The following is a 12,319-nucleotide window of genomic DNA, read 5'->3' as shown; positions in this document are numbered from 1 at the left end:
CAAACTAAGTCCCACGGGTGATTTAAATGCCTTTCTCTAATAAGCCTGCAGCAGCCCCTAAGTCTGGATCGGGTGCCCTGCCCTGTCCCTCAGCACCACTGTTTTAACACTGCTCACCCTCTAGGCCAGGAGATTTTAACTGGGGACTATCCTGGAAAATGCCAAAATGACATTCAAGAGGTAATGATTAGCACCCATATATCAGCTCAAATTGTTGAGAACCAGGAAAGCAGTTTGAGGATCTGACTTCTATTGTTTTGTGATTTCACAAAAGCCCGGTGTAATTCCTATGTAAAATCTACTCGAAGACTTGATCTTGGATACTGCAGTGTTCCTTGAACCTCACACCGAGCTGGTTGTGCCCTGAGCCCCCAAAGATGAGAACAGAGTGCTCACACATGAAGTTTTCAGGGGTAGGAAAATGGTATAAGTCAGAGACGTATCTGGTGGTTCCCATGTGAAAGAAAGAGATTGCTACTTTCTTAACAGGAGGCACACAGTTACTAGCTATGCACTTACTTTCCTTTCCATGTACATCACTTTACTGTAATGTGTTTTGATTTCTGATCAAAATTATTGTCTCATACTACTTAGATAAACTTTCTTGTTTTACATTTTTTTTTCTTAGAAATGTACTTCTCTCAATATCGAGTGTTACCTTATCTCAATTTCTATCTGAGGTGATGAGGGTTTTGGCAAATCCCGGAAGTATTTATTTCAAACTATTATAAAAATCCACCCTGAAGTTACAACTCTGGGTGAACAGAATGAATGAATTCTCTGAGTGAATTGTTCGTAACAGTATTCTAGGACTTCTCTGGCGTTGGTGACTCATTACCTGAGGGGTGAGAAGGAAGGAAACAGTGCCTTCTTATCTCAGCATTCTGACCCTTCCCACATTCTGACTTCCTCCTTCACCTGGCTGAGGGTTTCTGACCCTTCCCATCAGGAGGACATCATATCTGACAGGGAAAATGGATTGAACAAGGTATAATATAAATCTATTTTCAGATAGAGAATTAAGTACATTCATTGATATATAGAGAGTTTAAAACATATTTTAGATGCATTCTATTACATGGACAAAGATTTTCTAAAGTTTTTCTTCAGACTAAAATATCTGTAGAGACATCGTAGACTGGAAAAAAGATAGATACTTAAAAAAAAAAAACTCGTGTGATGGAGATTTTCTTTCTTTCTTTTTTTTATTCTTTTCTTTTTTCTTTTTTTAAATTTACATCCAGATGAGTTAGCATAGAGTGCAACAAAGATTTCAGGAGTAGATTCCTTAGTGCCCCTTACCCATTTATCCCATCCCCCCTCCACAACCCCTCCTGTAACCCTCAGTTTGTTCTCCATATTTATGAGATTTTTAAACCATTGTTTTGGGGGCACCTGGGGGGCTCAGCATCCAACTTCGGCTCAGATCATGATCTCACAGTTTGTAAGTTCAAGCCCCACATCGGGCTCACTGCTGACAGCTCAGAGCCTGGAGCCTGCTTAGGATTCTGTGTCTCCCTCTCTCTCTCTGTCCCTCCCGTTTGCTGTCTCTCAAAAATAAATACGCGTTAAAAAATAATAATAAACAAATAAAAGATCAATTTATTTTTTATTTCAAGCCACCATTTTTTTTTTTCAAAGATCAATATTACTCATTACCATGGGCTCCTATTCTTTGGAATTTGCAAGGACCTTGGTTGGGAGGTTTTCAGGCCTTGTAACCTTATCTAACTGGCAAGTTCACCTGCTACATAACATCCTCAGACTTGGGGGTTTCGAACTGTGCACCTGCCTGCAAGCCCAGGGATACGTAGCCTTCACTTTGGAGCCATTTTCTTAATAAAGTAGTAAGTAGTGAGGCTTCCCTTATTGTTAAAGTTGAAGACTAGAATGCTGTTGATGGAAATGGAAGATTATCTATGGCCCTGCTCTTATGCAGAGTCCTGTCTGGTATATACCATCGATGCACGTTTTAAAAAGAAACATTTGCAGGGTCTTAGGGGTCTAATGCTACAAACCACGTGGGGATGAGAGAGGAAAAGAGCCACAAAGTTGCTTATATTTTTGACCAATATAGTGACTATATTGCATCCTCCAAGGGACTTTCTGCTAATGTATCTGAGCTAGAAATGCTCTAAGGCTAATTGCATAGGGTACATCGATGGCTGTTTCATCAGAGAGAGTCCAACCACTGGGCGTTTTGTCTGCCATCTTCCTGCCCATGGCCGACAAAGGGCAGGAAGGGCTTTTGCTCACATGAGTGATCTGAGCTGAAGGATCTAAGTTGCCTTTTAGAACAGAATCCATGTTGGCGTGTCAATCGTTTGTGTGTGTGTGTGTGTGTGTGTGTGTGTGTGTTTTCTTCTTGTTGCATTTTTCTCCATTCTGAAGAAACTTGCCGTGCGGTATTTAAGGTGACCTAACTCGCAACGAGAACATTCAGTGTGGTTTATCTTTCCACCCACGTGCAACTTGCCTGGCCGACTTGACAGGGATAGATCAGCCCGGTGAAGGAGCAAACAAGAAACCAAAAATACCCTCCTCCAAAAAATACCCCACGGTGTGAAACTCTTTCTGAGAAAGAGTGGCCTGTTTCCTTAAAGTAGAAAAAAAAATAACAAAAATAGATTTTTCTTGAGTAAACAAAGTCAGATGATACCAATTCTGTTTCTAGAACAACATGATTGTCGTTGCTACCCAGAGATTTTTTAGAAAGTCAGATGGAGGTGAGTGCCGTGGAGTTTTGCCGTGACTTGTGCTTCTCACATCGTTGATTAGAAGGTAAATGCATAATTACATGGCGCACTCATATAAGAGCAATAAACTTTATGGGAGTATTTATAAAACGGTATGTTTACATCAATGGTGCTATACAAGTAACAAGTAATAATAACATTGTGAAGAAAATTAGCTCTTTAGATGCATAACATTTAATATGTAGCTCGGTATAATTAATATCCTGGCAATTTAATGTGTTACTCATTTTCTTTTTTTCCCTCCCCTTTACTAGGAAGAAAGAAACAGAATTTGTTTAATTTAATACAGCATGTTCATGGTAGTATGGAGCCCAAATGTTATTATGCTAAATTAATCTGATTTCCTAACCTATGACTTTGAAACTGGGCACGGGCTTCTTAATGTACAGTATGCCCACGTAGATGATTTGTAAATATTGTTACTTCTCCATTGTTATCTTTTACCTCCGTGCCTGCCATCCTGCTGGACACCCCGCAATGCACAGAGCAGCCCCCACAGCAAAGAATTATTTGGCTTAAATGTCAGTGGTGCTGAGGTTGATCAATCCTGAATGGACTCATTGACTTTTAAAACCATCCTTTAAGGTAGGGATTATTATTCTCGTCATTCTGAGCATGAAAAACCTGGGCGCGGATGAACCGAGAGATTCATCCAAGATGAAATTGCGCAGCATGGAGTGAAGGGCTTGGGGGTTTTGAATCCAGGTGTTTAGGGGTTAACTCCCGTGCACCTGTCTCAGGCCTCTTCTTTCGTGAGTCCTACTTGCATTGAGAGCTTGGCCTTGGTTTTAGAGAACAGTATACGTGCTGTTGCAAATGTGTGTGTGCGTGTGTGTGGTGTGTGTGCGCGCGCGCACTAGGCACGGCATGTATTTCCCTGACATTCAGAAATCGGTCCCTGGGAGGCAGGCAGGTCTCATTAAAAGGCGAAACTGAAGAACGCCCCATCCATCTCCGGCCCTGCCCTCCCAATGCCCCCGACGAGGTAGCCCCCTCGAGGCCCTCCCTAATGGCTCATTTCCAGCATTACTTAGTCCCGCCTGCAGGAGAGTGGAAAATAGAGGCCAGTTCCCACCTCAGCTAACCAGGGAGCCACTCAGACAAGGCCAACATGCTCGTGAGCTTGTGGGAACACTTCCTGAGGCCTTCAGTAATATAATAATGTTATCCTAATCAGGTAACAATTACGAAGGATTTATCATTTGTGCCGAAGAGCCCCCGGATCATTCTTCCAAGCACAACGCCTGTCGAAGCTGCCCAAAGCCAGGGCCGCTGAAGAGAGGGCTACGCGCTGGAATGACTTGTGTCGAAGCGGGTCCCCGGGAGACAAAGGGAGACAGATCTGATCGGTGCTGGGTCTGCAAAGCCGCGTCCCCTCCTCTGCCAGCCCCACCGTGTTAATAACGCTTTTGCCTTTTCAGTGGGGCATGACGTTACTGGAACACACAGAGAAAGGGCCCTTCCTCTTCACGATTTAGTTGTCACTGTCACCACTTAATAAACAGTTAAAAGGCAGTGACTCAGACCGCAGTGCCAGTTTTGGCCTGCTGACTGTCAAAACGGACCCCTCCCAGCTAATTTCGGTCCTCGGCAGCCCCCCGCTCCGGGACGCCTAAAGGCAGGCCCAGTGCCAACACGGTCCTGACCAGCTCCAGGAGCAAGGAGGGCAGGACAAGTGTCACGAGGAGCGGGGCCAGGCCTGGTTGGCGTCCAGGTGTAAAGGATGTGGGGGAGGCCTCAGGCGGGGGGGGGGAACCTCATGGCTCTGGATCAGTAGGTGATTCATGCTTGATGGCCTGAGCACATAGCAGTGTCCCCTCCCCACAGCCTCTGGGGGCAGAGTGCCTGGGTCTGCCATGCTAGCCATCTAACCCGCAGGCACGTCCCTCCACACCTTCTGTGAAGAACGAGAGAGTATCTCGGCACCCCCCAGGGTTCTCTTGGTGGCGCCACACTGTGCAATCCGCTGGCTGGGTGGTCCAGTCATCACTAGATGTGGAGGCACCTACATATGGGGTTGTGGTCCCACTCTTCTATCCCTAGCAGCTTGTTAAGGATGCCGGGCTGTGGAGATGGGCATCTGCTAGTCATTTATGAACTTTAATAACCTAACAAGAGCCTTCTACAGAGTTCCAACCACAAAAACTACCGAGTGCCCACTATGTCCCAGGTACTGTGTCTGGCTCTGGAGACAGCAGGCATCATCCTGGAGCTCCGGGTGTTCAGAGGCCAACAGCCAGTTGCACATAATGATAAGAGGACATATGTGATGCCTTAAGAGAGGAAGAATGTCCATCACTGGAACTGGGGCCAGATTTGGAGTTAGTCGCAGAGATCATGAACCATAAATTGTGCGTGACGTAAACACTTTAAGTCTGTGGCTGGAAAACAGACCCCTTGACATCCTTGATGTGCAGCATTTTTTTTTTCTTTTTTTTTTTTTTTAATTTTTTTTTTCCAACGTTTTTATTTATTTTTGGGACAGAGAGAGACAGAGCATGAACGGGGGAGGGGCAGAGAGAGAGGGAGACACAGAATCGGAAACAGGCTCCAGGCTCAGAGCCATCAGCCCAGAGCCTGACGCGGGGCTCGAACTCCGGGACCGCGAGATCGTGACCTGGCTGAAGTCTGACGCTTAACCGACTGCGCCACCCAGGCGCCCCAATGTGCAGCATTTTGTGAACACTGTGCTTATCAACTCTGTTCCCTTCCTTTGCCTCCTTTGTCTTAACTACATGTTTATCATTCTGCTCATCCATTTTTCCAGCTCTTCTTGGGCCATAACGTTACCCTGGCACTTGAGTTTCCCACATGCCCTGATATGGTATATTTTATACCCAGCCCAAGGGTCATCTCCTCCAGGAAACATCCTCCTGCGCCCTCCAGGATCACGTAGTCTACACTGGGAGACCACACGTTCTTACCCGCACCCTTTTCGTGCACACATCACTTTGTATCTTTATTATGTTACAAGAACCAGGTCTATTGTTGCACAAGCTGTTTCATCCAGTTCACGGTATAATCAGTCATGGAAGAATATTTACATCCAGGAAAATGATAACCAAGAAGTTAGTTTTTGGATCCATGTTCAGTGAGATCTCACTACAACCGTCAGTCGCCTGCATACGACACCTGCCCTCCCTCCACCCCCACCCGTGTGAACACCCCCCTCCCCCCGTGCTGCATAGTGTCCTGAACAAGTGCCTGTGAGAGCCCTGTCCTCACAGCAGCCTATTTTATTTTTATTTTATTTTATTATTTTTTTCGTGGTTCTCTCTTTCTCTCTGATGAGAATTGCGTCCTAAATAACAGGGACTAAATCTTGTTTGTTCAGCACTTTCTACGGTGCTGGATAACTAGGAAGAACTTAGTATTTGTGTTGACCTTAACTGCGTGCGGTATCTGTTCATCATTTGGGCAAGAGCTCTGAAGAGCCAGCACAAAACGCTTTGCTTGTAATCCTGGGCCACTCCACTGTTTATGTTATACAGGAAAGCAGTGAGAGACTCCAAAACAGCCAAATCCAAATGAAACCTTAATAAACGATCAAATTACACATCACACTGGAAACTTCTTGCCATGAGTAGATTTGGCCTGTACATAGAGAGTTTGTTTTTGTTGTGTTTTTTAACTCAACCTATGCCATGAGGCTTTAGCTTTGTTTTTTTTTAATTTTTTTTAATGTTTACTTATTTTTGAGAGAGACAGAGAGAGAGAGCCAGGGTGCGAGTGGGGGGGGGGGGGCAGAGAGAGAGGGAGACACAGAATCCAAAGCAGGCTCCAGGCTCTGAGCTGTCAGCACAGAGCCCCACGGAGGGCTGGAACTCATGAACCATGAGTCATGACCTGAGCCCAAGTCGGATGCTTAACTGACTGAGCCATCCAGATGCCCCATGGCTTTAACTTTGAACCATCTCTCATTTTGGAACAGAAAACCCAGCTCTTGGGCTGGGTAAATGGGTAAAGAGCATTTGAGGAAGTCAGCGTAAAGAATAATGCACACGCAATACCTCCAGAGCTCCGAAATCCTGTCCTGTCCGGTTAGGTCCTGGGACAGCAATGTACAGGGTCCACATTAGTGAGCCCCAGCAAAACTATCTTCCCTGAGTTACCTCTGAAACTCATGACCTCTACCTATTTAGGACATTTTTGTAAATAATCACTACAGAGAAGACATTTTCGTCTGTTGTGTCAAATTTTCACGGTAGGCATTACCCTGGTAAGCCAAGGTAGGCTGTATAACACAATGACTGGGCACGATGGATTGGAGTTGTGTTGGTGGTTAGTGGTCACTTACACATTGGAGGGGGTGTTAATACGGGGTGGGGGTGGAGGGAGGGCAGGGGAATGCGGGTAATGGACAATTTTAGTGAGATCTCACTGAACATGGACCCAAAAACTAACTTCTACTTGGTTATCATTTTCCTGGATGTAAATACTCTTCCATGACCGATGACCGATTATACCGTGAACTGAATGAAAGGGCTTGTGCAACAGTAAACTTGGTTCTTGTAACATAATAAAAGATACAAAGTGATGTGTGCATGAAAAAGTTGTGGGTAAGAACGTGTGGTCTCCCAGTGTAGACTACGTGACCCTGGAGGGTGCAGGAGGATGCTTCCTGGAGGAGAAGGCCCTTGACAAAGCACATAACTTCTCTAAGCTTCAATGCTTTTTTGTTACAGAATGGTAACAAGAATTATCTCTGTTGTGGTGAAGACTGAGTGAAAATAAGGTATATGATACTGTGTATGGCCAACAGGAATTAAACATTAATTTTTCATGGGGCACTTGGGTGGCTCAGCCAGTTAAAATGTCCGACTCTTAATCTCATGGTTCATGCATCACTCCCATGTCAGGCTCTGTGCTGATAGTGTGAGCCTCCTTGGGTTCTCTCTCTCTCCCTCTCTCTCTGCCCTTCCCCTCACTTGCACACATGCTCTCTCTCTCAAAATAAATAAATAAATAACTTAAGAAAATTATTATGTTTTTGTCCAGTGCCGATGTACATTCTTTTCAGTCATTATTTAGTAGTAGATAATAAAGTAAAATAAAAATGCCATTTTTTTTCTTTTAGCTGTAATGAAGCACTGAGCTAATATTAATCCCTCGTCATAGTAGCTTTGTGGGTCTTAAATATTAGTGACGTGGATTTTTCTCTTGCTGTCACATTGTTTTTGTTTTATTTTACATTGGATCTTGAAGGCAAAATTTTATCCAGACAACACATTTTAGAAGTAGATGAAGCATATTCTAGAAATAAGTAAGCCTAGAATTTTTATTTATTAAACAAAAATATAGGCTTCCCATCATTTAGGACTTAAAATATTGTTGGGGTAGGAAATATACATAAGAAGTAATGTAAGTATATGCACACATACACACACACACACACACACACAAACACACATGCGCGTGTGTGCAAGAGTGCTGTGTTGGTAAATGCAAAAGCTAGCTCTCTTGGGGCGCCTGGGTGGCTCAGTCGGTTGGGCGGCCGACTTCGGCTCAGGTCATGATCTCGTGGTCCGTGAGTTTCGAGCCCGCGTCGGGCTCTGTGGCTGACAGCTCGAGCCTGAGCCTGTTTCAGATTCTGTGTCTCCCTCTCCCTGACCCTCCCCCGTTCAGGCTTTGTCTCTCGCAGTCTCAAAAATAAATAAACGTTAAAAAAAAAAAAAATTAAAAAAAAAAAAAAAGCTAGCTCTCTAAAACAAAAAAACCCATATTGTAGGATTTTGCCTATTGTCCACGGTATAAATGCCCTTACAGTGGCTAATTCAAGCTACCAATATTTAAGAGCAATTTCTGTGGCCTGAATCAACTTTAGGAGATTGATGCTCACTTGGAACAGAATCAAAGCAGGAACGAAAGTTCTGAAAAGAGAACCCCCAAGACTCGGGATCTAACGTGGAGTGAGGAGGGGCGGTGGGGGGGGGGGGGGGGGGGTTCCTCAGGGAACACAGACAACCTGATCTAGGTCTGAAAAGATTTAGGATCTTTGAAAAAAACAAAAACAGGTGAAAAAGCTTTAGCATCTATGTGTGGCCAGTTCATTCATTCATTATGCATTCATTCATCTATTCATTTACTCAAATATTTTTGAATTATAACTGGATGCCAGTCATGTGTTTTAAAGGCTTAAATACAAGCTATTACAATTGCTGAAGGGCCAGGGAGTCAGAGATATATACTAAAATAAGGTGTGGGCACAGTGCTAGAACTCCGCACAGGTACTCACTCCAGTGCAGGGGGGGGGGGGGGGGGGGGGGGGGGGGAAGCACTTAACCCATCCTGGAGGGCAAGGTCAGGAAAAGCTTCCTGGAGGCTGTGACTGGGTTAAAGGGTGAAGAGACCTCACCGGCCAAGGCAGGCGAGAGAAGGGCATTCCAGCCACAGAGTGTTTTGAGCGGAACAAAGAGGGGAGAAAGCAGGGAGTGTGGAAAGCTACAAGCAGATCATGCTTGGAGGTGTGGGGGTGGGCGACATAACTCGCAAGGGGCAGATGAGAGGAGATGGTTGGCCAGGGACTGGGCTTGCTGTGGATTCTGAAAGACCTGGGGGTAAGTTGCTCTTAAGAGGGCAGCAATTTCTGCGAAAGCCTTGGCACAGCTCTGTTGGATTTGAGCAGATGACCAGAATTGGTTTGGACGGTTCGAGGTGAACAAACGTGCTGTATGCGTCAGTCCTGAAAGGCCGAGAGCAGGGCAGTGACACCACCGAAAGGCCACCGTCACTGCCCAGGCAATTGTGATGATTGCATAAACAAAGGAAATAGAATGTGGGTTGGAGAAGAACCGACTGTAGATTTTGTGCAATTCATAACTCGTCCTTCGTTTGACCTTTTGACTTAGCTTAGATTATAAGCCAAAACAACATCGTTATCTGTAAATTAGGTTTAAATTTTCCATGCTCATTAGCTAGCTAATTTTGAACTGTTTATTAAATGCCTGTTTTACCTCATACCCTAGACTGTCTCATAGAGGCACTAACCGGAAGCACAGCGTGGGTGTGTGCGTGTGTGTGCGCAGCGTGCAAATTTATTCCTGATAGAACATGATCCTTATTTCCCAAATTTCTCTTTTACGTTAAATAAACACATTTATCACCAAATTAGTTTTCTGTCAGTTGGATACAAGAATAATTAAAAATTCCCTCAATGATTATCAATCTTCGGTGGGGAATATTGCTGAGTAAGGGAAGGCGAGGTTAATTATAAAAATTACTTCAGCTCTAGAAACTAAGATGTTGAGCTTAGGAGGTTGAAATGTAGCCCTTCTGAAGCCTGGTGGATTTTTCTGTCTCTGCAATTACAACAGACTACTGAGATCCAAAGTACCTGACAACAAAATTAAGAAGAATCACCATTACTAGAATCTCACAGGAATATAATTTTAAACATTTCCTAGCAAAGCCATATCTGTGGGTTAATTTTACTCCTGGAAGTTCTGGAAAACAATGCATTGCCTTTGCACAAACATCGTCTTTAAAATGTAAATTAAAATATATTTAAAGGATACTGAAAACACTTGAGAATCATTCGGGTTTGCGTTTAATATATGATATTAGAATTTCCCATCCAAAGTACATTTTTCCCTCTAATGCTTTGTAAAATGCATGATTGATTTCCCAATAACATGATTGTTAATATAATCAATTCATTTTGTTTTGAAATGTGTTTTTCATTATAAAATTAATATAATCACATTACAAGACATTTGTTAACTGCAGAAACCTAGTCTTTAATGTCTATTGCAGTTTTGAAATAGCAAAACAATGGGAGCAACAATGTTCATCAGTGGAAAGATGGTTAAAAATCTAGTATAAGATACAAATCTGACAATTAAAATAATAGGCGGATATTGGCGTAAAGATACATATTAACAGAGGAATGATCTCTAAGTCAGTGTTGAATATAAACAATCAAATAACAAAACAATCATTTATATAAACACACCAACAAATATGATTGTAAACGTATACAAAAGGGACTTCAAGGAAAAGCACACCAAATCGATAAGAGAAGTTATCCTTAGGATGTGTGGTTATGTGTGTGTGGTGCATTTGGCAAAGGGTACGAATAGACTTTCGGAACAGTAATCAAAACCAATTTATTGTATCTATTATGTTTAAAAAGTATATTGGTATACTTTTTAAATGTAGTAGTTGCAGGACTGAATGGAAGAGAGGAGAGGGAACGCCGGATGGCTTCAGTTTCCACTACGGTAACACAAAACCAGTTAAGATTTAGTATATTCCTTCCGATCTTTTTCCCTTTTTAAAAAAAATTTTTTAATGTTTTAATTTTATTTTTGAGAGAGAAAGAGAGAGAGAGAGGTGGGGCGGGGGGAAGGGAGAGGGGCAGAGAGAGAGGGAGAGACACCAGAATGTGACAGCAGGCTCCAGGCTCCGAGCTGTCAGCACAGAGCCCTATGCGGAGCTCGAACTCACAAACCGCGGAGATCACGATCTGACCGAAGTCAGACGCTTAACCGACTGAGCCCCCAGGCGCCCCCTCCTTTTTCTTTTTAATCTATATTTTTAAATATAGATCTAATTCTATTGTATGTAAAAAATTCCTCATTTTCCATTCAACGTTTAATCTATTGTTACATAGTTTCCATAATTGGGAATATGCCATAATTCCCGTAATAGAACACTTTGTGTTTAGTTGGTGTCTTATATTTTAATATTAGCGATGACACCTTGCGTTAGTTTGATCCCACATTTTGAAGAATTCCTTAGGATAGATTTTCTGAACTATTATTACGTCAACACGTATGTACATCTTTGTGCTCTTTAAAATTTTTATTTTCATGCAGAATTGCTACTTGTGCTAAAAGTCCAGAATCCACACAAACGTGTGATGAGATGGTGGCCCTTCTTGAAGAATCCTTGAGCAGATTTATTTAACTGTTTGTTTTGTTTTGTTTCCTTTGGAGATGATGGATTGGTGCCTGGCCACATGCCCCAGATCGGAGGGCCCTGAATTGCGATGCTAAGAATCAGAGAATCAGAACCAGTATCTCCCATCAGTCAGTGTATTCCTTCTCCAAGGGGCTGTGGGGATCACGGTGCCTGATACAGTGCTTGTCCCAGGGTCGCCAGTGCTCAACGACTGTGTACTGAATCCAGGTGAAGAGAAACCAGAAATCTGGGTCAAACCTTGGCTACCACAAAAAGGTGATGGGTCCGGGGGTGTCGGCCCTGGCAGTGCGGAGTTATTTTTTGACGGCATCCCCACTGCCGCAGACACCTTTTGGGGAGTCAGAAAGACTCAGCAATTGGAGTGGTGCATCTGGCCGTGATTCGAATGACCCAGTGTGAAGGTCCGAGCTCCCTTTAGGTCAAGTCACGATGAACTCACAAATCTGTGCATCTGTGGAAGACTGTCTGTAAGGGCATAGGGGGAGAATCCATTTGCTGTATTAGAACACATCAGTGTAGCTACCCTGTTTGCGAGCGAATAGTATCCCCTCCTTCTATCCCCTTTTAATTTGGACTAATTATAGATTCACAGGAAGTTGCAAGCTTAGCACAAAGAGATCATGTGTACCCTTCGCCCAGTG

Source organism: Lynx canadensis, chromosome A3 (assembly GCF_007474595.2).
Source record: "Lynx canadensis isolate LIC74 chromosome A3, mLynCan4.pri.v2, whole genome shotgun sequence".
NCBI classification, from domain to species: domain Eukaryota; kingdom Metazoa; phylum Chordata; class Mammalia; order Carnivora; family Felidae; genus Lynx; species Lynx canadensis.
Note: the sequence above shows the minus strand (reverse complement) of the source record.